Raw genomic sequence first — 27,818 nt, 5'->3', positions numbered from 1 at the left:
AGCAGATGGCAGGAAGCGCTGAGTCAAAGAACAACACACACACCGCAACAGGAGAACACGAAGGGGGGAGGGAAGACCCCAAGCAAATGGCACAAGGCGCAGCCCAGGAAGGGGGGCCTAAGAGTAACACAAACACCTCAACAGGAGAACAGGAAGGGGGGAGGGAAGACCCAGAGCAAATGGCAGGAAGCACAGCCCAGGTCGGGGGGCCAAAGAGGAACACAAACACCTCAACTGGAGAACAGGAAGGGGGGAGGGAAGACCCCGGGCACATGGCAGGAAGCCCAGCTCACCCACTGGCGGGAGGGGGCAACACACCCACCTCTCAAACACTGGGGGACGAGGCAGGGTGCCCCCGGATACCAGCAGAATATGCAGACTTAGCAGAGGTCTTTGATGACAAGGAGAGTGACAAACTCCCTCCCCATCGAGATACAGACTGTGCTATTGAGATCTTGCCCAACTCCCCCATGCCCAAACAAAGAACCTACCCCATGACTCCCAAAGAAAGGGTTGCGCTGAAAGAATTCCTAGACAAGAACTTGGCCAGGGGCTTTATTCGCCCTTCCATGTCACCCTTGGGTGCGCCCGTCTTTTTCAGGGAAAAGAAAGATCACTCACTGAGGCTGGTCACCGATTATAGACACCTAAACGCAATCAGCGCCACACAATCATATCCCCTCCCTTTGATTAAAGACATGCTGGCGCAACTTAGCACTGGTAAGATCTTTACCAAACTGGACCTGAAGGAAGCTTTTCATCGTGTGAGAATTCGAGCAGGGGACGAATATAAGACAGCCATAAACACTGTCTATGGAAAGTACGAATTTTTAGTTTTGAATTTTGGTTTAAAATCCGGATCTGCAGTCTTCCAAAATCTCATTAACGAAGTGCTCAGGGAACACCTAGGTAAAGGTGTCCTCTGTTATTTGGATGATGTCCTCATCATTTCTAATGACCTTGAATCTCATGTCCCCCTAGTACGACAAGTACTAACAAAACTGCTGGCCAACCAATTGTATGTCAAGCTGCCCAAGTGTGCATTCCACCAAGACAAACTAGACTACTTGGGTTACCGCATCTCCAGCCAGGGCATTGAGATGGACCCCAGCAAAGTGCAGGCAGTACTGGGCTGGGAGCCCCCCAGGACACGGAGGCACCTACAAAGCTTCCTGGGATTTGCAAATTTCTACAGGCAATTCATACCCAACTTTGCCCAGGTAGCCCTGCCCCTCACTGACATGCTCAAATCGAAGAAAAAGGGAGGGGGAGCTCAATCAGATGCCAAGCCCAAACCAAGCGCAAAACTGCCCTGGAACAGGGAGGCCCAGGAGGCCTTTGAAATGCTAAAATCTCTCATGAGTTCAGAGCCGATCCTGAAACACCCAGACACCCAACACCCCTTTGTCATACAAGTAGATGCCAGTGACGCAGCCACGGGGGCAGTGTTACTCCAGAAGGATGACAAGGGCATGTTGCGCCCCTGTAGTTACCTCTCCCGGAAGTTCAACACAACAGAGTCACACTGGCCCATCTGGGAAAAGGAAGCTGCCGCAGTCAAATTTGCCTTAGAAGCCTGGAGGCACCTTTTGGAAGGAGCCCCTCACAAATTTGTAGTGTACACGGATCACAGAAACCTAGAAGCACTCCAAACACCACGCAAAATGACCCCAAAGCAACTGAGGTGGGCCAAATTCTTTGCCCGATTTGACTTTGAGCTAAAGTACCTGCCTGGAAAGGAAAACTTCCTAGCGGACGCCTTATCCAGGTTGCCGCAGTACCACGCGGATAAACAACACACAATGGGGACAATCTTTTCCAACACCCAGCTGGGAATGGGGGTGGTCACAAGGAGCAAGGCGAACAAAGAGGGGACAGGACCAGAGGCCACCCCTCCCCCAGAGAAGGACATCAGGGACCCCTGGCTCAGGGAACACTATCAGGAATTAGATTATAAGGACGGGGTGTGGCTGAAAGGCAGCAGAACGTATGTCCCTGAGGACCAAAGGAAACTGGTCCTTCACGATCATCATGACAACAAAACAGCGGGGCACTTTGGATTTGTAAAAACTCTGCATTTAGTGCGGAGGAAATATTGGTGGCCTCTCATGAGAAAGGATGTGAAAGCGTATGTTCACCAATGCCCAGTCTGTGCCACAGTGAAAGGGGGAGGGGGCAAACCATCAGGGCTCCTCAGGCCCCTAGAAACCCCAGCAGCCCCCTGGGAACACATCAGCATGGATTTCATTGTAGACCTGCCCCCCAGCAATGGGAAGACCGTGATTTGCGTAGTAGTAGACCTCTTCTCCAAGCAGGCACACTTCATCCCATGCAGGAGCATGCCCAATGCAGAGCAATTGGCGCATTTGTTCATTGAACACTGCTATAAGCACCATGGGGCTCCCTCGAAGGTCATTTCGGACCGGGGCTCCGTATTTGTGTCCAGATTTTGGAAAGCGTTCCTACGCCAATTAGGGGCCAAGCAAGCCCTCAGCACGGCATACCACCCCCAGACTGACGGGCAAACAGAGAGGGTCAACCAGGTGCTGGAACAATACCTGAGATGTTACACCAACTACCAACAGGATAATTGGTCAAAGTTTTTGGCCTATGCCCAGGTGGCCTACAATAATTCGGTACATTCCAGCACAGGGCACTCCCCATTCGAGATAGTTTACGGCCGTAACCTCCGCACGCTGCCAACCCCAGAGGTCATCCGGTCTGACCCAGTCCCCTTTGCAGAATGGATGGCAAGAATCACGGACGCATGGCCTGTCATCACACAGGCTCTTGACGAGGCCAAGGCAGCTTACAAACACCAAGCGGACAAACACAGGAGACCAGATTGGGACCTCAAGCCAGGGCAACAGGTCTACCTCTCCACCAAATACCTCAAGGGAAGGCAGCCAACCAAGAAGTTGGCAGCCAAATACATTGGCCCCTTCGCGGTCAAAAGACTAGTGAATGAAGTCACCGCAGAACTCGAACTCCCCCAGTCCTACAGGATGATTCACCCCGTTTTCCACTTCAGTCTCCTCAAACCAGCTCCCGAGAGCTCCCACTGGCACCCAGCCAAGCCCCCGCCCCCGCCCATCATGATAGGCGGCAACCAACACTATGAGGTGGCGGAAATATTAGACTCCAGAGTCAGGAAAAACACTCTCCAATATTTCGTCAGGTGGAAGCATTTCCCCCTCAGTGAATCAGAATGGGTCAGGGATTCTGACATAAATGCACCCACACTCATCAAGAGGTTTCACGCTCAAAACCCACACAAACCTCCACACGAGGGGGGAGGACGGTTTTTTGGGGGGGGCGTGATGTCAGGATCTCCAATCCTTGACATCTCTGCTCAGCGGACAAAGAACAGATGCCAGCCATAAAGCAGGCCGGCCATAAAACATCAATGACCCTCTGGTATGTAAGAGTCCCTATATATGTGGCACAAAAGAAGGTTCTGGTATTCAGTACAATAAAACTTGTTGGAATCTATCCGCGTGTGTCTTGGTGCTTTCTTTGGAAGACGGACCCACAGCACAACTGGAAGAAGAGAACCCAACACTCGCGTTGTCTGCAGAGAGCACACAACTTCTCTGTTGCAACAGCTAAATTAGATGTACAGGTTATGTGGTAGATCCTATATCCCTGTATAGGCCACCCTGAGCTATGAGATCCTCAGGAGAGGCCGTTCTCTCAATCCCACCACTACACTTAGTTGGTGGGAATGCAAGAGATTGCCTTCTTCATGTTTGCTCCCAGCTCTGGAACCCTGCCTAATAAGGCCAGAATGGCCTCCTCCCTGCTGTTTTTATGGCAGCAAACTAAGAACTTTTTATTCACGCTGGCCTTTAAAAAAGAAAAAATGTAAAGACCAGCCAGGAAGCCCTGACTTTGGCTAATAAATAATAGAATCATGCAGTTGGAAAAGATCACAAGGGCCATCCAGTCCAATGCCCTTTTATAAATTGTTTTTAAGATACTTGCACATATTCTTTAAGGGAATCATTTTAATACTTATATAAGTTGAATACGATGTTAATATTTTTCTTTAGTACATTTTTTATTGTTTTGCTTTTTAGGTAAACACTGCTTTGGACAAAAAGTAGTGCAACAATAATGATAATGATTATAATAAGTAGTTTTTATCAGACACAAGTGAATATAACAATAACCTATCTGTCATTATTGAGTAAACATTATTGAGTATCACATTTTGTCCATTCCACATTTAGGATGGATAAAACTGTTACAATCTGCAACTTATCTTCCCCATACTCCAGGAACCTTGTGTTTCTCGTTGTGGATTGGAAACTTTTGTTGTTTGTGAAGGGGTGAAAATACTACCTTTCATCATACTACTTTTAATCATACTTGAGATTATGGAATACAAGGGCTATTTTTTTCTTAGCAGCCACTAACAAGGTTTACAAATGCAGCCTTGCCTGACACAAGGATTAATTGCTGTTAACTTATCCATGAACTCTTTTTAAAAAATCACACTGCCTGCTACAAGCAAACAATGGAATTAGGCACTTGAGCACTGTTTTTTTCTGTCAAACAGCATAATGTCCCACCTGGTAGTGCAGCTGGTACAGGGCATTGGCAGCTTGCCAACACATCTTATTTTCATATACTTGTCTTGCACTTCAGTTAAGAAGAAAAAACACCACCATAAGGGGGAAAATAACAACTCGCGCCTCTTTAATGAAACTCCACTCATTAGGATCTCATGTATCTCTTTATATACTTAGCCCACTACTGATAGACATCCTGCCATGAATTATAATGTAAACAAGTTGATTCTTCTTTTCTGAGACCCATGGTATGTGATTCTGGAATGCCTTCTTCTGTGTAGTTAGGCTAAATTAAAGCAGGGGTCCTCAAACTTTTTAAGCAGAGGGCTGGTCCAAAATCCTTCAGACTGTTGAGGGGCTGGATTATCATTTGAAAAAAAATACCAACAAATTCCTATGCACATTGCATATGTCTTATTTGTAGTGCAAAACAACAACAACAACAACAACAACAACGTGCTCTTATGGCAATATGAAAAAAATACGGTCAGTCTCCGAGTTAAAAAACATCTGACTTACAAATGACTCATAGTTAAGAATAAAGGCGAGACAATGAAAAGTGAGAGAAAGCTACTCCCAGGAAGGGAAATTCAGTCCTGAGGAGTTGTCATGGGGAAAAGGTGCACCCATTGAAGTTTTCTCACTAATCCTTGTTTCCACAACAAGCCAAATTTTACAAAAAACAATTATCACAAAGACAGAAAGTAAGGGAAAAACTTATGAACAGAGACATGGACAACAAAATAAACACCACAAGGGTGTTAACCCTTCCCTATGCTATCCAAAGCTAAACAAAAATTGTTTTGGCTGGAGTTACACCTAAAAATATGCTGTTCCAACATATAAACAAATTCAATTTAAGAACAAATCTACAGAACATATCTTGTTCAAAACTTGGGGACTGTTGCACCCCTAGGCTACATAGACACCTCAAAACCACACTAGAGCCCCAGAATATAAGCAAGCAAGCAATAGGTTATATGCAGGCAATAGCAAAAATCAAAGTTCAGAGTCAATCAAATGGGTTTAAATCCACAAGTGCAAAGTACTAGAAAATCTTGAAACAAAAGTCTATAAAGGTCTCTCAAAGAACAAAGTCCAAACTGGATATCAAAGTAAGTCCTAAGAATGCTTTCAAGAATAGTCCAAACAAGATTAATTCCAAGGCATGAGCCAAATGAACACAGGAAACAAGACTAGAAAACAGGATCAAACTCCAAGATAGTCTAAGGTATAAAGTCAATTCTAGAACACAAGGCGAGGGTCTTGGTTAGAATAGAAATTCAAACGGCAAAGTAACTGGAACATTCAACTGGATTCACAGGCCGAAGCGAGGCTGGAACTTGAAGCAAGATACACAGCTGGAATACACAGGAACACGGAGCAAAGGTCTTTCTCTCTTGGATTAGCAATGTTGCCACCTCTGACTGTGTCAGATAAAGCAAACCTTTTAAAGGGAAATTCAAGGCCTTAAAGCATGAGAATGGTACTTAGTTCACTTCAAAAGCAGTCGTCTACTCCTTCGCACAGACTCCCTCTCTGTCTGGTGTTGAGTTATCGCTTCTCTCCTGTCAAGCTCATTAGCCCTTCCCATGTTATCATTTTCAGCATCTGAACTGGAATGTCCATCTGGCATCAGAAGGCCTGGCCTTGATCGCATAGAGGAACGCGGTTCAAACTGTCTACTTGCAACCATTCTGTCTCTAGTCCCAGAATCCACTGGGACAGACTCTGGTTGCATTTCAGGCCCAAATCCAGAATTCTCTGACAAAGCAGATGCAGGGACAAATTCTGGCTGCACCTCTGGCAAGGCTGGTGCAGGGGTAATCACAGGCTGAATGGGCCTTACCTCAGGGTCACCTCAGCTTAAATGGAGGTTGGGCCACAACTGGGACTACTTGTAAAGAGGAAAAAGGGGGGAAAGAAAAATGCACTATGTGGGGATAGTGTGCGTATTGGGGGGGGGGAATCACTCCCACTGTCAGGTGACCCTTGGCATATTGTAACTGCAGTAGTAGGGACCTGTCACACAGAAGGAATCAGTAATAATAGAAAGGCAGCCATAGCAAGAGCCTTTGATGGGTTCTACTTTTAAATTACAAGGTGTGGTACATAAACACATAGAATGCAAAGCAGTAGGAGGCAGGACATTGTATGGTATCAGCTAAACATGGTATTATCCCACTGTAATTCTGCTTTGCCAGGCTCATATGACAAACCTCAATAATCTCAGAATACCCCAGCCGACATGGCTAGTGGGAGTTACAGGATGAAAAAATACCTTTTCAACCCTCTGCAGGTCCTTCATGTTACTGACTACGCTGACGAGGATTCCAGGAGTTGTTGTCCAATAATAGTGGCATTTCCAAGTTTTGCAGAAATTATAACACGAAGCTTTTCGCAATATTGGCGTTTGCCCCATAGATTTTCCACCAGGAGAAAATATCAAAACATTGTTTCCCATTGTATGCACAGACACTGACTGCTCTAGCAGGGGAATCCTTTCGCATCACTGGCAACAGGACAGCATCTTAAACTGTATATTAAGATAACAGGGATGATCGCATAACACAGAGATATTTCCTTCTCCAATATTTAGCTCCAGACTCTCAGCATTTACCACTTGAGGTCACTGCCTCATCTTACTTAATGTTAGGACCAGCCCTGTACAGCATATAGATAAGATCCTGTTAATATTTGGGCATCAGGCTGCTACTGAAAACATAGCTGAAAAAGATGGTTAAATTTTGGCATGTCTGTTTGTAACACTTTACCAATATGCACATACTTGGTCAAACCTTGCTTTATCTGCTAAATGGTTGGTCCTCTTACATACTGGGATAAAGGTGATGATTATAAAGTTCCTTTTCCTATATCACCTAGCACTGTATCCTCTCATTTCCCTCCCGTTATAAAAATGCAAATATGTGTGTGTGTTCCCATCTTAGCAACTCATAGTTTTGTTGTATTAGAAATTGATTAGTTTTGTTGTATTCAAAACTGATTTGAAAGACAAAGAGTGTTTTTCAAGATTGTGGAGTCTCCTTAAGAGCGGGAAGCCTTTTTCGCTTATCTACACCAACCAGTTATTTTGGGGATAGTCTGAAGCAGAAATTCTCAGGATTGGTCCCAAAGGTCTTGGAGGTATCTACACAGTCTGTGTCTAACTTACAACAGCTAACTGGACTGAAAATGGTTTGGTGTGGCTGGATGGTCGCCTTCCCTTTCTTGCTGCTGGCCATTGCATGCATCATGAACTGATATCAGCAGAGGTGCTCACACAACCAGGGAGAAAATGAATTATATCCCCTCCTTCTCCTTGGTCACATGGACTCCTCTGTTGATGCAAGCATGGAACTCCTTGGCAGTCAGGAACTCTGCGGCCATCTTCAGTGACAATGGGGATAACAGGGGCCTTATATGTCATTTTCTCTACACTGACAAACACAGAAAAAGAGAAATAGCAGTGCTGGCTCATGTGGAAAGTGGAGCAGTCTGCACTGGAGCCAGTCTGCTGCCCACCCTGCCTGAAATGTGGGACTGTCTTAGCACAAAGCTAAACCAGTTCATCCCATGGTAACAACAGAAGTCCTTGGACATCATAAAGATGAGTAGTGACTTTTGAGCCACAAAAACACAAGACTTTTTGTTATATAAGCCATCTGCCTGGTGGATCTTGCCAAATCCTGCCTGTATGTATATATGCATATGTGTATGTGTATATAGTAAAAACATTTTTTCCTGATGAATGTGCAATATAAAAAGGAAGGGTATGCAGAGCATCGGTTTGGCATGTGTGTGTGTCAGGAGTGACTTGAGAAACTGCAAGTAGCTTCTGGTGTGAGAGAATTGGCCGTCTGCAAGGATGTTGCCCAGGGGACGCCCAGATGTTTTGATGTTTTTACCATCCTTGTGGGAGGCTTCTCTCATGTCCCTTCATGGAGATGGAGCTGATAGAGAGAGCTTATCCATGCTCTCCCCAAGTTGGATTCGAACTGGCAACCTTCAGGTCATCAACACTACCTTTGAGTCATCTGTCCTGCCAGCACAAGGGTTTAACCCACTGCACCACCGGAGGCTCCCCAAAGCCTCTGGTGATGGCTTTCCAATCTCTCTACCTGCTTCCGGATTTGCAATGTGCTCACCAGGGAGTTTTGATAAATCAAGCCTTTACAAAAAATCTTGAAGGCAAAACAAAAAGGAGTAATTTTTCTGGAACAAGGAAAGTATTTTAATGGAAAACTAGGAAAAAGGATGGGGAAAGTACCAGTAAATGATTCAGAGTAGAGAAGAAGAGCATTTGAGGGGGGGAAATCCTGGCTTGGAAGAACCTTGAATCTGCTTGCAAAGCAAAAGTCTTAACTACATCTTTGTGGATGTTTCTTTCCCACTCTGCGTATGCATGCACTGAATTAAAGGGACATAGTTTGACAACTATAACCAGAAGAAACTGTAATACACTGTGTGCACACACATACATATACTCTTACAGATTGCCATTCTATTTTAGCTACTTCAGAAGAACAAAATCGGTGACATAATTGTAGTACATATAACATAGTTTAATGACTTGTCATTTGGGTATGTCATGCCTGATTTAATTCCACCCTCTCAGGCATCTATGGTGTTGACCCTTTGATATTCCCTGTTTTTTCTTCTGGCAAGTTAATCGTTTAGATTGATTGTAGGTTGTATTTCTCCATATTCCCATCGCAAGGGTTAACGTGCTGGGAATTTGAGTGTTAATGAACTTGCCATTGTCTCATGGGACTCAACAAAATAATTTTATTCTGTCCAGAGCTAAATGCAGAGAAAATATAATCCTTAAATGTAATGGTATAAAAGAACGATGGCAGGGGGGGAATCTTTTTATAATAATAATAACCCACCTCTGCCACCAATATAAAGGGAAATGAGCAAAGCGGGGAGACTAGGCTGATTATAACAGATTTGCTTTTAAAACTGGTAGCTGCCACCAACCTAAAATGTCTTTAGGATTTTTGTTGTTAAATGTGTCTGAGGCAAACTCCTCCCATTTTCTGCCCACGCCATTTTTGCCCCAGGCTCCCAAACTGATGTTCACTATGAGGCTTTTCTGTGGTATTTTATTGTTGTATTGCTGGAACTTTCATTAAGTCTTCTTGATGGAAAATATATACTGTGGAGGCTCTTGAAAGTTGAAAATAGAATAACAATTTATTTTCTTAAAAACAGGTAAATGATTACTTCAGAGAGGTCCATAAGCGTAATCGGTTACAGACGTTCTTCAGCTTAACTTAGTCGTATGTTTCAGAACTACTTCACTTAGTTTCAATCAGTTCCAACTAACCAATCTATCTATTGGTCACAAAAACCCTCGCTCTATTTGCTGAGAATAGTCACGAGTTCCCCTGGGTTGTTACTTAACTCTAACCTAGAGTCCTTCTATTAACCGACCCATATTGAGACACAATTCCTTGAGTTATCTCCCCCAAGAGATCCAAACTGCCTGACTTAACCTGTCAGTTTCCACAGCTTTCAATTCTCTCTCACACACACACTCTCCCAACTCCAAAACCAAACTGCTCTCTTCAAACCCTCAAACAGAACTCTCTTCTTCAAACCTCAGACCAGAACTCTCTGGAGCTCTTTTTTTTTCTGCACTCACAGACTTGACTCCTCCCATCTGCTCTGGTTGGCCAATCCTAAGAATCTCTCTCTAAGCTCCTCCCCCTTTCTAACTACACTCAAGATGGCTGCCTGGCCTTCCTCAACAAAATGGAGGCTGCCCCACTCACTGTTACCAAGGCTTCATCCCAGGCCAAATAGGTAAGGTTCACTACAAATGGCTATATGTCTTATGAGTACATTTGCATGAACTAAATATGGGGAAAATTATTTGTCTCAACAGTCTCACTGAAAATATCATTTGGCATATCCCAAACCTTGCACATTTGCAAGGTTTATGGGACACTTCCAGGAAATAAAGTACACATAAATTGACATATATGTTTTAAAATATGAACAGCTAAGATATAAGTAAGGGCAAGCAATAATCTTACATATATTAATCAAAGTGAAAAGTGGCATAAATTAAGCAAATTGCATAACATCCCAGTTAAAAAAAAAACAAGAATTTGAGAAACTCAGACTGCATCTACTTTGTAGAATTAATGCAGTTTGATCCCACTTAAATATGAATTGAAATTCAATTAGCATTAAAATTTTCATTGGCAATGTGAAGAACTACTTCTGAATGTAATATTTTAAATGGCCACAGGAAGCTGAAAACACCTGTGGCCTCTGGGGAAAAAAATCAGCTTTAAAAAATCAAATGCTTTTTTGAATAAATATGTCCATGACAGGTGTGATGAAATTACAAAAAAAAAAATAACTTTGCCACTTGAGTGCCATTCATGAAAGCTAAAACTTTTATAGTTTTAAGCATTTTTCTAAAGGTTAATTTTATAGATAATGGGCAATCATCCATGTTTTTCATGAAAACTTCTGAGATGGGCTTTCTTGCTTTGATCCAACAAAACAATCCCAATGTTATTTTTTCATTCAACATGAAACCTTTTCTTCTTCTTAACATCTCTGTATGTGTGTGTTCAAATTTTAGATAAGGTCAGTCTGGGTATAGTTTGAAAATACCCAAAGTTAGAAATCTGTGTTGACTGTAAACATTACCAAATATTAATTTCAAATCTGGTTTATATGTCCTGCAATTGTAGCTGCACGGCATGAAAAATGCCTCATGTAACTGGTTCAGGAGTTCATATATGCACCATGTGTGTGCACATATATATACCTTAATATATTTCATTTTTAATACGAGAAGTTGTCTCTGTGTAAGTATGAATCTAGGATTTGCAATGCAGCCTCACAGAGTTTTTAAAAGTTCCCTGACTAGAATTACTCAAATCCATCAGCCATTATGAAAGCTAACTATGCTAAAAGCTGGATTTGGCGAGTTGTTGACCAAAACCATACTTTTTCAAGTTCTGATATATAAATACACAATTTTAAGTAGATTGATTTACATATACATCATATTAATAATAATTATTAATTGATTTACATGAATTGATAGAAACATGTTCTTCTCTGGATGTTGTTGTATCACAAGTCCCAGTAGTATTAGACAGCACATGTTAAAATCTGGAAGAAAGCCAAACTGAGCGATTTGACCATCCAGAGAGACGTTTTGTGTCTCCCTTGCTAAGTTTCCAATATACCTCACAATCTCTGAGGATGCATGCTATAGATGTGGGTGAAATGTCAGGAGAGAATGCTTCTGGAACATGGTCATACGGCCCGAAAAATTCACAACAACCCAGAAGTTTTGTGTTATTGCTTGTTAACCATCTGAGGAATGGAGCCCCCGATGGCACAATGGGTTAAACCCTTGTGCCGGCAGAACTAATGACTTGAATGTTGGGTGGCTGACCTGAAAGTTGCCGGTTTGATTCCAACCCAGGGAGAGCACAGATGAGCTCCCTCTGTCAGCTCCAGCTTCCCGTGCGGGAACATGAGAGAAGCCTCCCACAAGGATGGTAAAGCATCAAAATATCTGGGCGTCCCCTGGGCAATGTCGTTGCACACAGTCAATTCTCTCACACCAGAAGCAACTTGCAGTTTCTTAAGCCGCTCCTGACATGAAAAAACCTGTCTGAGCATATTTTCACAGTAGGCAAGCAAATTGGAATTGCAGCATGACAACACAGGCATACTGCTGTTGTCTGATTCCCTCCAGAGATTCTCCCATCCCTAACTACTAATGTGTAAAACCCATCAACAGTTCCCAATCCCACAACATTCCTGTCACCTGTGGTGTGATGGGTCCTTTCTGTGCTTGGACCATCATTCTAGCAGTAAAGTAACATCAGTGGGTGAGATCTCTCCCTTCTTCTCCTTCCTCCTATTTATTCCCAATCTGTCAGTTCTCTTTTTCTTTTATAGTTTATATTTATATTTTCTCTTGTATATGCTGGAATTAAACTGAAATGAAACTAATAATTAAAAATTAAGGAACAGCAAGAATGTGTGAAGGCAAGGTTGTGTGTCTGTGCAGAAGTGAAATCAAGGAACCACATACGTATTGATAAAATAGTGCAATTGCAGTAATGAAAAAGATGTGATATTGACATTGCTCAATGTGTTCTTTATGCACTCACTATCACTGTAGTAGAACAGTGTGTTTATACAATAAAATCCAAATTCTTGCAATTATTGAACTATTAATCATTAATTTAAGTCCAAATCTACCTCCTCCAAGAAGGCATCTCATAGAAGCATAGCATCTTCCTCCTTTTTATTCCCTTGGACAAGAGCATATAATTTGCCCATTGTCCCATCTATTAAAAAAAATCAACTGTTGGAAAATTTATTTATTTATTTATTTACAGCATTTATATTCCGCCCTTCTCACCCCGAAGGGGACTCAGGGCGGATCACATTACACATATAAGCAAACATTCAATGCCTTTTAACATAAAGATAGACAAACATAGGCTCCGAGTGGGCCTCGAACTCATGACCTCCTGGTCAGAGTGATTCATTACAGTGATTCATTGCAGCTGCTCTCCAGCCTGCGCCACAGCCCAAGACATAAAATGGCATTTTCTATTTTAAAAAGTTTCTCCCTACCCAACATAACTCAAAATATTATTGATTGTTCTGGTTTCTCATCATCAAATAATATTTAAACATATTCTATCTATCTCTGTTCCTTTTCATATTAGAAACAACTGTTATGTATTAACTGTCTTTTTAAAAATAAATACTATCTGAGTATATTTTTTCATTTTTATAAAATAAAAAGTGGTATATTAATGCTTTGAAATAAATAAAATAGCATGAACATCAGAGTGAAGAAAATTTCAAGGTGGAACAAAGTGAAACTGACTTTTTTGCTCATCTCTAAATGTTAGATCTCTAGTAACAAGACCAGCTGGAGACAAAAGACAACAAGCACTTTTATGATTACCAGGTTCAGCTCATTCACAGTTTTGATAACTCATCCAGCTGAAACATCCAATATGGCACAATTCTGTTCCTTGAAACAGAAGATTTAGGAAGAATTTTAAATCCAAAATTGTAACCCCTAGAAGGTCAATATTTGAATGGCGAAACTAAGCAGTGTATGCTGTCTTCCAAGTCTTACTCCTCTCACATCTCATCCATTAGCCTCCCACACAAGTCATTGACATGCTATTTCATCTAGGAACTGTTCTATAATGGCAGATGACAGACCATATTTGCTTTAGGGCTATTCACAGATAAGACCCCCCCCCCCAACACACTCTGATCCATTAGCAACTTGTTGAAAAAGAAACACAGATGTTAGAAGTGGGGTGGAAATAATTGCATTAGCTTTACCTCCATGTTAGTTTGCCAGTTAGACAAGGCAGGTAGAAGTGACAGCCACTGAAATGTTACACTTGAATCTAGAGAAAATGCCAAAGGGAATTAATTAGATCAGTACACATAGAAGGCCATGTGTGCTTCTATAAGATAAAATGTAACCAATTATATACCAGAATAGAAATATATTAATAAAAATAATGGACCTTCCTTATGATCTGGAAAATGTGTAATCTTGGTTTGGTATGTTCCAGAGTTCAAAACCAAACAGAAAATGAACTATTTCTATTAGTGAAAACAGCCCAAGGCTTTCAGAACTGGAAAGATTAAAAACCATGTCATTTCTTTCTGGAATGTGATTTCCTATCCCGCCCCCTTATATTCACATGGAAATTGTGCTAGCTAAACAAACAAACATTGGACAATTTCAATGTTCATTACAGTGCGTTTCCCAGAAGAACAAGGCAAAGTCAACTAATGAAATTATAAAGGAATAGAATCAGGGAAATGCACAGCACCCTACTAATAGAGAAGCATTTGGAACAGAGCTTCCAAAGATGTGATAGGAAAGGGACTATGGGAAATATCATTGCTCCTAGGTGCACAATTTAAAACTTTAGCATTAATTAACATTAATACATTTTTCTTTGATTGTGCAGCATTAGAAGTGGCTTTAAAAATTATATATTTAACATCTCAATAACAGCAACAATATTTATCAGAAAATATTTATCAATATTTATTCTGGTTTAAGACCAGAATTAAGACTATTCCATGTTGACTCAATCTCCACAAACAAAACTAAAGCAAATCCTCAACAAAAAAGACTTGTGACTAGCAGTTGTACAAAGCCACAAATTGTGTCTCATACCACTTAGATGCCTCATGCTACTACACTTTCCAATGATAACTTATATGGTGGGGTTGAAGTGCTTGGGCATGGAAAATAATGTTTCCCCTTGGCTAATCATGCGAGGCCTCATGAAACATCTTAGTTTTTTACTGCAATGCTTTAATTGTATGATTTTGCATGATCGAGGATTGGACTGGATGGCTCTTGTGATCTCCTCCAACTCTGAATCTATGGTTCGATGACTTTAAAGAATCTCCATATGTTGATTTATTTATGCCTATTTGTTCTTCTAAGTAGTCCAGTGAACAGGTTAAATAGAGGAAGACAGAGGTATCATCTGTAATGTTTTTAAGACTTTATCACACCAGCCTGTGGTCTTGCGGCAAACACACTGTTTAAGCAAAACTATTATTAGAACAATCACTTTCACCCTCACTTTCACCCAGTAGGCAATTGTGCTTTGCCTATGATTTGGTGATGTGAATTTCCACAATCAGCTTTCCACACAGCATCACTTTCCTAGTTGTGTTTTGGTGCAACTGTACTGTTACACAGTTTCAGCATTCTCTTAAGACCTTCCCTCATTTCCCAGCATTGCAATTACAGTGGAATCACACAAGAAATAATGGCAGAATAGTATTAATATTGATTAATTCTCCCATCAATGAAAAGAGATTATCCAATTATGAATCAAGCACAATGTAACTACTAGGCATGTGTGATCCAAAAAAAAAAAGTTTCCAAACTGTGTTCAAAAGTAGGGGTCACCGGCACTTTGTTTCTAAAGTCCTTTCCAATTTTTTTGAATAATTTTTATTATGTTATAAGTAATATTACAGTGAAAGCTAGGAAAACATAATAAGTAAAGGATAGTGAGGGGAAGGTGCTGAAGAATAAACAAAACAAAAAAAGAACAAAAGGGAAGGAAGAAAAAATAGTAAAAAATAAAAAATATATTAAAAAAAGAAAAATAAAAAGGAAAAATATAAAGGGATTTCCCATTGTCCTCTTAGGGAAGTGGGGCCGAGCTGTGGCGCAGGCTGTTGAGCAGCTGCAATAAATCACTCTGACCATGAGGTCATGAGTTCGAGGCCAGCCCATGGCGGGGTGAGCACCCATCAATTAAAAATAAAAAATAGCCCCTGCTCGTTGCTGATCTAGCAACCCGAAAGATAGTTGCATCTATCAAGTAGGAAATAAGGTACAACTTATAAAAGTGGGGAGGCAAGTTTAACTAATTTACGACCTGGAATGAGGAAGTGCCATCAGAGTGGATGATGAAGCAGCTGCTCCCCCCTGTGGCCAGAATCAAACATCCCCTCAGGAGAAGGTTAAATTGCCTCTGCGTCTGTCTCTGTCTCAGTCTCTGTTTGATGTGTTTATGGGCATTGAATGTTTGCCCTATGTGTGTATAATGTGATCCGCCCTGAGTCCCCTTCGGGGTGAGAAGGGCGGAATATAAATACTGTAAATAAATAAATACTTTTTGTAGATTCGTCATTATCCATTGTGTTTCCCAGTTTTCTTCTTTAGATTTTAGTGTTTTCATACATCAGATAGGTCTATTATGAGAGTGTTTCCTCCGTTTCGAATAAAAGCGTTGAAAGTCCTTTCCAAATTTTGAAGGTAAACAGTTCAAAACTTTATGAAACATTGTTAATAGCAGTCATGCATGCTCAATAAGGAAGACATCATTGCCAGTGGGGAAACTTCAGGGGCTCATATCTCCCTCATTATTAAAGCTATTGTGGTGAAACTTGCTACAATGGTAGAACACATTTCTCCCTGTTAGCATACCAAATTTCTGAACATTTGACTTATTCACAGATGTTTGGCAAATTTTCAAAATGTTTATAAAAATTGCTGAATAATAAAGAAAATCTGTCCCTGGTTTGAAAGTGTTACTTCCTGTTTCATTGTGTGGTCTTTACTTTGAAAGTCATTGTTCTACTCAAGAAACTTTGTTTTTGTGGCAGAAACTGTGTTAAATTGATGGAGACACAACAAAGCAAAATGCACTATACAATATATATAGGATGATGTCACTTGCACAAAGACAAAGTTTTAGCAGTGCAATAATTTTCACCGTGGTTTTTATGGCAGAACCAATTAGAAACTGCCATTTATAACCGAGAAACAGAAATCATAGTACAGACACCATCAAGAGACATCTAGACTGATCCCCTTCTAGGCAGAAAGGTACCATCCAAACTCTCCTGACATCCATTTGCTTCTTCTATTGAGTTGGAGAGGACCCTCAAAACACATCCATATAGGTCACCACCCAAACTCTCCTGACATCCAATTAATATGCTTCCCCTATTGATACTCCACCACACAACTTAGCACAGATTTATACTATTACTCTTTGCAGATTCCATGGTTGTATATATATTACACTAATTAGACTGTCTCTCAATGCCACAGCCAGTTGCTCCAGCTCAATGCATTCTGGGAAATGTATTTTAGTGCAGGCATGTGGCTTCTCCTCACTTCTCATTAAATTACTATAAATGGGGAAAACCAAGGGCTCTTTTCTCCCTCATTTTTAAAGCTATTGGGGTGAAACTTGCTACAGTGGTAGAACACATTTATCACTCTTTGCCTATCAAGTTTAATAAGGTTTCACGCATCCACAGATTTTTGGGAATTGTCAAAGTTTTTTAAAACATACTTTAAAGACTACAAGAGCGATCTCCACCTCTGCCTCCCCCTCCCTCCTCCATCAGCCTTGATTGGCTGAGAGGCATGCCAACAGGTTTGGCTTCACCTCTTAGCAGGGTTTGGTCACAGCTACATCCTAAGACATCAGAGGATTAAGAATCGTAGGCTCCTTTATTTATTTATTTATTTATTTATTTATTTACAATATTTATATTCTGCCCTTCTCACCCTGAAGGGGACTCGGGGCGGATCACATTATCTATCTATCTATCTATCTATCTATCTATCTATCTATCTATCTATCGGGCAAACATTCAATACCCATATACACATAGAACCAAGACAGACGCAGAGGCAATTTAACCTTCCCCATTCCAACGTCGTAAATTAGTTAAATTTGCCTCCCCACTTTGTAAGTGGTACCTTATTTCCAACTTGATAGATGCAACTATCTTTTGGGTTGCTAGGTCAGCAATGAGCAGGGGCTATTTTATTTTATTTTTTAAAATTGATGGGTGCTCACCCTGACATGGGCTGGCCTTGAACTCATGACCTCATGGTCAGAGTGAATTATTGCAGATGACTGCTCACCAGCCTGCGCCACAGCTGCTTTTGACTCAAATTCTTAATATTGGGGGGGGGGGGGGGGAGGGGGGCAACAAGTAGGTGGGTCAGAACTCACTTCAAAAGTGCTAAACTTCCATATTAGATCTGAATTCAAAGAAATTCTGAAGTAAACACACAACCCTAGTAACTATACAACAGATATACTACGTTATCATGCTAGGTCTTTAAAGTAAACAGCCCCACATTTCTGCCGCCTGCAGAGTTCAGAGTAATGTAGTTTATGGCAGGGCCTTTTGAATTCTCAGCTTCAGAGGTCCTCGCCTTCTCAAACTGCATTTCCGAGAATTCTGCAGGAGGCAGGAATGCAGGGCTGCCTGCTTTAAAGCCCTGGTGTGATAACATTGATGGTCTTGTTCTAACTAGAAGAATCTGTTGCTTCTATGTCTCCATGTAAACCACCAGCAGGGTAATCTTTTACATATCTACTCAGAAATAAGTGTCATAAAAGTCAATGTAATTACCCCAGAGATTTGAAAAATCACTTTTGCACTTTAAGTCTCAGAATGCTCACCACAAAATTATCTTTTGGACTTCAGGGTTCTTTCCAAGTAACAATATAAGTTACTGTGTGCAGACATTGTTGCTGTTATTATCATTCTTCATCATTTCCATCTTCATCAAGATTAAGATTACTCTGTCACAAGACAACAGTCTAAAAGCTGGAAAGGTGGAAAATCAGTATACGACTCCCCCAAAAATGTGTGCTTCTCTGGTTTTGGAGAGAAAAAAAATCCCTTCATTATTTTAGCCTATTTCTTGCTAGCATGTATATAGATGTGATATGATAAGGTTCAATAACCATATCTTATAAAAGACATCAGATATACACTAGACTAGCCATAAGCCTTTCCTAGCTTCAAGTGTTACAAAAATACAACTCCATACAAAAGCATTATTTTTGCAGAATAATACTTTCTGCTTGGCTACAGTTATAGTTTATGAATATAAATAGTATGATAACAGAGTGTGATCAAAACCTTCAAATTTCATTTCCATCAAATAAAATGAGAAAGGAAAAGTCATATTGCTTTCTCCTTTTTTCTGTGGTAAATTGTACCCATTAGAATATCTGTATGGAAGGACAGCACACAATTAATTCAACATCTTTCTCTGACATATCTTAATAGAGCTTTATTCATAGAGGTACTGCTTATCATAAATTTGGTATGGAAACCTCCTAAATACAGAGAGGCTTTCATAGAGTAAGAAGTCAGCCATGGAAAGCATGGCCTCCTAGGCTGCATCTAGGTATTATGGGAAAAAGTGTAACAATGCACATCATCATGTCATTGCCCTAGGAATGGCACACTCCACCTTTTTGGTTGATTTATAAAATCACTAGCTGTGCCCGGCCACGCATTGCTGTGGCAAAGTATGTGGCCCCTTCTACACAGCTGTATAGAATGCACACTGAAGTGGATTATATGGCAGTGTGGAGTCAAGATAACCCAGTTCAAAGCAGATAATATAAGATTACAAATGGGTTATATAGCTGTGTGGAAGGGCCTTGCATCTACACTACCATATATCCAGCGCAAATTAGATAATCTGTGGAAGAGGCCGCGGCCTAAGTCTGCCTGTCCCCTGGGCTGAGTTGGTTGCTAGGAGACCAAGTGGGCAGAGGTTAGTCCTCTAACTGGCAGCAATTGGATAAAAACAATTATTCCTTTCCCTCTAATTAGGACTTTATTTTTCTTTTCTTTTTGTTGTATCAACCTAGAGTTGTGGATGATGGGTTGTGTTGTCAAATTTCGAGGTTGGGGGGCCTGTAGTTTTGTTGTTTTGTTGGTTGCCGTGATGCCATCACTCATTTATATATAGATGGTGAAATTCAGTTCAGTGATGTCATGCCTTACAATCCTTTAATATTACATACAAGTTGAGTTTTCTCTGTCCAGAATTCAAAAATCTAAAATAATGAAAAATTCACATGGATATCTGGGTTAGTAATACCTTTCTTTTCTAATGATTCAATGTACATAAACTTTGTTAGATGAATTAAAATATGTAAAATACAAAATGTAAGGATAGTTGTCCCCATAAAAAGAAAATTATACAAAATTACTTCAAGCTATACAGATAATGTGTATATAAAATCATAACTGTATTTTATGTTTAGAATTTCATGTCATATTTCATTCAGATATCTCCAAGATACCTCATTATGCACACATCTACAAATAAAAGTATCCCAAAATCTTTCTTTAAAAAAAATCTGAAATTCAAAACATTTCTCATGCCAAACATTTTGAATAAGGTGTATCAAATCTATATCACTAAATATTACAGTTTACTAGTACTGTAATATGCTTATCCAGCAAGCAGAGACATAATGATATATAGATTATAGTATTTGACTTAAGAATATAAACCATTTTTAAACAACATTTCATCCAATTTGGATTTACAGAGGATATATATCTAATCTCGGTAGCTGAAAACCAAACAAAACTACCAAAAATATGCAGAAACATCTAAGTTTAAAATGTCTCCATAAATAAAAAAATGTCATTTTGGCATCTAACAGCATCTGAAGTTGTATAATGCTCACTGATGTATTTTATGAATATTATTTTAGTGTTATTGTTGTCATATGTTGTTGTCATATTTTTTTAATCTGTTGATTGGGCTTGGTCCCCATGTGAACTGCTCCAAGTCCCCCCAGGGAGATGGAAGTGGGTTATAAATAAATAAATAAATAAATAAATAAAGAATTATTATTTCTCTTGGGGCCCTTCCAAGAAGCCCCATAATCCAGGACAAATAAGTGGCACAAAAATTGTGGTTGAAAGCAGGTTCAAACATGGAGCTGTCATTCCTGACACATAGTCCCCTGGTGTCCTGAAAGGTTTGTTTGTAGTGGATTTTAGAAATCCGCAAAATGACTGCAGGACATCTGCCAGAAGTTTTTTTTTTTTTTTAATTGATTATCCAAGATATGCTGGACGTCATAAACACTGATGTGGATATAAGAAAGTGTACACAAGCAGATTTCTTGTCATTACCTGTCTTCAACCTCCTGCTGCCTTTATGTTTGCCCTCTTGAACCTCGCTTCCCTTTGGGGTAATTTGCCTGCCATGCTGGTGCCCACTGTGTAAATTCAAGCTGTGTTTAATTTCATAAATATAGAACAAAGGAATGTTTGCAGAGAATTTTCATGGGAATCGCTTTCCATTTGTGCTACCATGTAGTTACCTGTGTGTCTGTGGCTCCATCTGTTTATAGCCCTCATCAGCTGTTTTGGTATTTTAAAATGTACACATGCACTGAAGCAGTCCACACCATTGTATCACAATGAAGTCCTTTTTTTTTCTTTTTCTTTTTTTTGAGTACTGGATATACAGTGATGTGAACATGCACATTTTCCAGCCAATCTCAAATTATAAGAACAGCTTTTTAACACATGTTTTTCAGCCAATGATGCATTTCAGATCACATTTTCTGTAAGGGTCATCTAACCATCCCTCATCCCAGTTTCTCTCAGATTTTAGGGTCTGTGTAGAAGGGTCATGCAGTTTGATACCCTTTTAAATGCTGTGTCTCAATACTATCTAATATGGGGTTTGTCATTTTACAACGTTTCTGACCTCTGTACAGCTCCCAAGATTCTACAGCAATGAGCTATAACAGTTTAAGAGGTGTCAAACTGCATTACATCAACAGTGTAGATCAGGCATGGGCAAACCTTTTTCCTTGGGGACACATTGTGGGCTGGACCGGGAGGATGAGCACACACAGGACGGGGCAAATCATTAGGGCAATGTTCAATTGGAGGAAAGTCTCATTACCACTTTCTCCTCATGCCCCTGCCCTCCCTCCCTCCCTCCCTCCCTCCCTTTCCTTCCTGTCACTGCAAAGCTCCAGGCTGGGGCACAGTCATACTTCTTCTTTCTCTTGCCCCCCTTCTGGCTAGCAAGGTGGGGCAGAGTGGGGGGTGGAGGAGAGAAGCTGGAGACTCTCCCTTTCTTAATGATGTATGGCAGGAGGCCAGAAGGAATGCAGGGGGCAACAGAGGGCAGCAAGGAGAAAGGCTTTTCTTTCTTTTGTCAGCATGCACACATGCACATTCAGGCTGAGTGTGACCGGTTGCATGCCCCTTGCTCCCCTGCCCCATGACTGGTGATAGGGGGAATACCAAATGAGTACACAGTCTACTTCCTTTTGCTGGCTTTCTCCTCACAATCCTCCAAAGTAGATCAGGCTGAGGAGTTTCCTGGCTTAGGAGAGGCCACAGTTTGGACTTTCCTAGGCCCCTTGTTCAGGCTGAGCATGGCTGGTTAACTAGTGGACATCACATCAATATAAAAATTTGTCAGCACATCCAAAGTCCATTGTTCAGTGGTAAAACACATATTTAACACTGCAAAAATCACATATTCACCCTCTAGTTTAAGGACAACTGAACATCTGTCTCAGATGGAAAGAGTTGCTAGCCAAAAAAGATGTGTTTACAAAGCCATTCTTCTGGTTTTCATTGCATGAGTGTTAGCACCACTACTAGATATCAAATGTTTACTTTTTTCAGAGAATTATTTGAAGGAGAGATTAAATTGTCATTTTTTCATGCTGCTCAAGCAATGTGCAGTTAGTAATAAGATGACTATAGGCAACCCAAATTTATGTTATCAAAAGTATTCAAGTTAAAACAAAAATATCCTGCCATTTCTAATATTTTTGCACATGGCCGATTTCAGATCTCACCAGAATCTTCTCACATTTCCCTCAACCTAATCAGAGAAAAGGACTTCATGCTCCTCTCAGTTTCTCTCTCCTTAACTCATATTTTTAATATCCATTAAAAATTAACTGGAGAACACATGCCATTTGTTCTTGAGGTAGATGTGACGATTGGCTAGGCATTGTGAGAAAATAGTGATAAATGTAAAACATGGCCAGGATGCATTATTAAACAATTTTTTAAAGTTTGATAAGATTGGTAATTTCACAGTGACCAATTATATACGCCCAATAACAAATTTTAACACCACAAATACCTACTGGTAGCTATATTTAATTTGTCTGTAGTCATGATAGCCAGCAGGGGATCCACTTCTAATTTAGCTGGATGCCCAGGTGTGATAGCATTTGAAATGCATCATGTTCAGAATTAGGTCATTCATTCCTAAACAGAACAATTTCCCCCAGTTTTATCATTCCATGAGAAATTGTTCATTAGAAAACAGTTGGCAGTGGACTTTTTAAAAAGAAAAAACATGCTTATTTATGCTTGTAAACTTCCTAATAATAGTGTTTTCAGTGGGTTGTACAAAATGATAGATCAAGTGCTATTTCTAGTAAGTGCATCCAACTTGGAGCTATTAGCAGCAGGAATACAAAATTTGTTATAGACAAGCAGTCTGCCACGGACTGATTATTACAGGTGATTGTAGTGCTTTACATACTTTTTAATACTAATATTCATAGAATAAGCTCAAGGCTAAAAACACACTTCATATATAGGAAAGTTGCAAGTTAAATTTCAGATACATTGAGGTGTTGAAATGACAAAACAGATTACATGATATTTGAGAAGGTATGTTTTCTTTCCTTAGGGCCAGTTCCCATATTTCATTACATTTTTACAACATTTACAGGTATATATAGAAATTAACATTTAAATGTTTGTGTGTGTGTGTGTGTGTGTGTGTGTGTGTGTGTGTGTAGTAAAGACTGTTAGGGATTGTTTGCTTAAGTGAACACTGCATCTGAGTAATTGGGATGTCCAGATACTAGTGGATAATTTAGTTCTAAACTTTATTAGAACTAATACAGCTGAGAGACACAATTCAGGTCAGTTCTTTACAAATTCACAACAGTTAAACTATCCAGTATTTGACACACAAATTTAAATCCTGTCAGAAAAGCATAATTTCCATACGTATTTGTCTGTCCAAGGCAATGGAAAATGACTTGGTATTGCATCTGTGCCATCATGATAATAATAGTGGTGGTGGAGAGGACCCATAACATAGGCACTAGGGGTGTACCCAATATCATTCAGGGGATTTGGGTGCCCAAATCCAGCATGTGCCTGGCTCTTTGGGTAGAACCAGATACTAATTGGGACAGCCCAATGACTTCCATGGTGACCATAAAGTCCTCAGTCACTCCCAACACGGTGGTCTCTGCATGGACATTGAAGCCCCCCAGCACTATAAACCACTAGGATTCCAACAGCAGGCCCAAGATCACCCCAGCTAACTTAGACATGCAGTGAGGGGGGTCACTACACTAACAGAATCTCTATTATGTCCCGGTCACCTACCCTCAGATTGATACACTCATGAGATTGACTGTGGGATGGGTCACCTGGTGGAGAGATAGAATCCTTATAGACTACTGTGACTCCGCTTCCCCACCCTCCAGATTTCGGTTGGTGCTACACGAAGTATCCTGGAGGACAAAGTAGAGCAAGATTAACCACCTGCCGCCGCCACCCTCATCCAACCAGGTCTCTGTTATGAACACCAGGTCTGCATGCTCATCAAGGATTAAGTCTTGGATTATTGTTATTTTTCTGTTAACAGCGCCACCCTTAATCCAGAGGAACTGCCTTCCTAGGTACTTAGTTTTACCATGTTGGAAAACCATTTTGGCACTATAAGTATTCTCTCTCTTTCCCTAAGCCGAATTGGTTGTTTGGGCCTCCCTTTCCTGTATTTTTCCCTCCCCAATTTTACTTCTATGGGGGCCCCTCAATACCTGGAACCCCCTCCCCCATTATTCCCTCCCTGCCCTCAGTTCATGGCCCAATAATAGTTGTTGACAGCCCTTCACCAAAATTGGCTCTTCTCCCCACTCTTTCCCCTCCTCCACCCTACAAATTTCAATTACCTCCAGCCTTCTCTGCCCCCTCAAATTTAACAAAGTGCAAATGCAGAGGAACAAAGTGCACAATGCAAGGGAATTAAGAGGCAGCATGGATGAACAGATCCAAAAGAAGTCCATAATGTGCCAGGCAGGTCTTGGAGTAAATTGTTGTTTGGTCACCTGCTAGCACAGTTAAAGTGCTAACAGGCGACCATGTCTTAATAGTTGAATGCATGTGGTATAGGTTTAGGAAAAAAAACCTGACTCTCTGCTACTCCTTCTTCAGCCCTACTTTCTGGATTGTGTGTGTGTGCTTTGTAATGATCCAGCAGCCTTCCTCCTTTATTTGTAGAAACTTTTTAAAAAATTACTAAAAATCAGTGAATGACTCAAAGGTTCTGAAACTTGGGGGCTTGCAGTCATAAATGTATCCTCCAAGTGTGACCATTTTCATCCCAGTAGCCATAAAATTTAGTTCTAAACTTTATATATGTATATATATGTATATACATATATTATTGATAATAATATTATGATGTAATACAATGTAATAATAGTAATACACTATAATAATTGTATATTTATATTACATGCAGTATTACTAATAATATTGCAATATAGTCATATAGTACAATATATTAATATATATTGCTTATATAGTGCTTATATTGTGCTATACTAATAATGTAATATATTGTATGTATATATAACTTGTAAGCTGCCATGAGTCCCCTTCGGGGTGAAAAGGGCGGGATATAAATGTCACTAATAAATAAATAATAAATGATGGAAAGAGGAGCCTCACGATTTCCTCCACTGTCACCAATGGGCTGGTTCTTCCTGGAGCAAAAGATGGAACTTCTGATGGACTGATCGAGAAATTGTAATTTAGCCCTCCTGATTTTGGGAATTCCTCAATAAATGGAAGGGGGGATGGGACTGAAAATGGGATGAGTTTTTGACAAATCACACACCCCTAATAGACTCACAATATACCATGTTTTACTCTGAAATCCCCCAAGAAACAGGCAATTGAGTGCTGGTTGGGTCTATGGTTATCATGGTCTACTATTGTGAAAGGGTTATTTTTTCATGGCAGTAGTGATTGGGAATGGCTGAGCAGTGATGCGTGACAGGAATTGCCACCATGGAAGCAATAAACCAGACAGTCATTGCTGCTCTTTGTTGAACAGGAGATCTCCCACCACAAAATCAGGGTCTATTACAAGAAAGAAAGCTCTAACTCAACTTGCAGTAGCTGCAGAAAGAATGATAGTAAACTCCAGAATGAATTCAGAACCACCATAACAACAGATCTATCAGCAATTTCAGGAGGAGGGTTAGTAGTCCTGATGGCAGTGGGAGAGGTATATGGGCAGCTGTCATGGTCCAGGGGAAATAGCAGTACTCCATCCTTCAATTTTTGTTACAGCCATAGGTCAACATGGGATTTTTCTAAATAAGTGTGCAGAGTTTGTTCTTTCTGGAACAGTCCTTCAACCATATTATGAAAGGTAGAAATCAATTTGAGAGCAAATGTGTAAACCACAAGAAAAATGCAACCATGTGTACCATTATCCCTAAGTTGTGATGAATTATGCACTTCTTGTGCAAGTTGTGATTTGTAATACCTTGCATGCCCTCCCTTCTAGCACACAGCATTGTCTGCTGTCTGCAGCATATAGTTTGGTTGTAGCTAATATACTCACTAAAGTACACAGAAATCTATAACGCATGTAGATATACAGTTGTCCTATTACTAACTAATATACAGAATAGAACAATGGTAACAGACAAATTATAATCCTTACAGGCACATGAGTAATGCACAAATGAAAATTGTGTACAACATTACATCAAACATTTTATTCATGCTTGTATGTTTTTTCAGTAACAGATAGGTATGTTCAGTGACTGAGTACAACACTTTGAATTTCAGTATTGTCCCACGTAGATTAAAAAGTCTTTGAAATGCATCCAAAAGGGGTGGTGAGGGGGGCCTGGGGTAGGTGAAAATTTCTTGGATGTCACAGTATACAAAAATGACAAGAGATTGATGGTCAAAAACTATAGAAAGCCAACAGATAAAAATTCCATAATGCATTACTCCAGCTTCCACCACCACAAATTAAAAACCAACTTACCTTTTGCACAATTAATGAGATTAAAATGTAATACTAGTTCTCCTGATGATCTTGCAACAGAAGTGTCTATCTTTAAGAAACTGTTTAAGGAGAGAGGTTATCCTACAAGAATCATAAACACAGCTATTAGGAAGGTAGAATCTATAGACAGGAGTAACTTACTAAAGGAACAAATAAAGCAAGACAATGATCACATCATTTGGCCATTAACCTTAACACGATTCACTCCAAAAATCCACAAAATTATTAGAAAACATTGGCACCTAATTAGAGATATCCCTGGATGCCAATACTTACTACTATTAGCTAACAAACGCTCAAGAAATCTTAAGGACATACTAATAAACTCTGATTTAACAAAACCCAACATTTTGAAGAAATCCAACCTTAGAGGCCACACAAACTGTGGACATTGTGTTGTTTGTTCTCAGTCTCTTAGAATCAAACAATTTATACATCCTACTTTAAAATTCAATATACAACTATGAAGTTTCACTACATGTAACACTGACCAGGTCATTTATGCTATAGAGTGTCCTTGTGAGCTCTTATATGTGGGCATGACTTCTAGATTTCTAAAGACCAGAATATTAGAACATCGCTCACGTATCAAGAATAAAGCATCAGATTCCATCCTTTATTCACATTTTTTAGAGAAATCGCACTCCTATACAAGCTTTAGATTTTGTGCTATAGAAAGGATCACCATAAAACCCCATGGGGACATAAAAAGGATTTTACTACAAAGGGAAGCCTTTTGGATATTTAAATTACATACAGTCCATCCACATGGCTTAAAT

At 40.2% G+C, this 27,818-nt stretch overlaps 1 protein-coding gene across 5 annotated transcripts in view; it reads left to right on the top strand.

Moving 5' to 3' along the window:
- Nucleotides 1-27,818, top strand: part of cdh12 (cadherin 12) — an 868,710-nt gene that overhangs the window by 259,220 nt on the left and 581,672 nt on the right. The window contains exon 1 of one of the 5 annotated variants that reach the window (XM_062977608.1): nucleotides 10,360-10,382. The exons of the other annotated variants lie outside the window; for them this stretch is intronic. The gene's annotated coding sequence lies outside the window, so the exon portion shown is untranslated. Of the gene's footprint in view, nucleotides 1-10,359; nucleotides 10,383-27,818 lie in introns of those variants that run through there. 5 annotated transcript variants of the gene reach the window in all.

The sequence above is a fragment of the Anolis carolinensis genome, chromosome 4 (assembly GCF_035594765.1).
Source record: "Anolis carolinensis isolate JA03-04 chromosome 4, rAnoCar3.1.pri, whole genome shotgun sequence".
NCBI classification, from domain to species: domain Eukaryota; kingdom Metazoa; phylum Chordata; class Lepidosauria; order Squamata; family Dactyloidae; genus Anolis; species Anolis carolinensis.
This window is presented reverse-complemented; position numbering and strand designations above follow the sequence as displayed.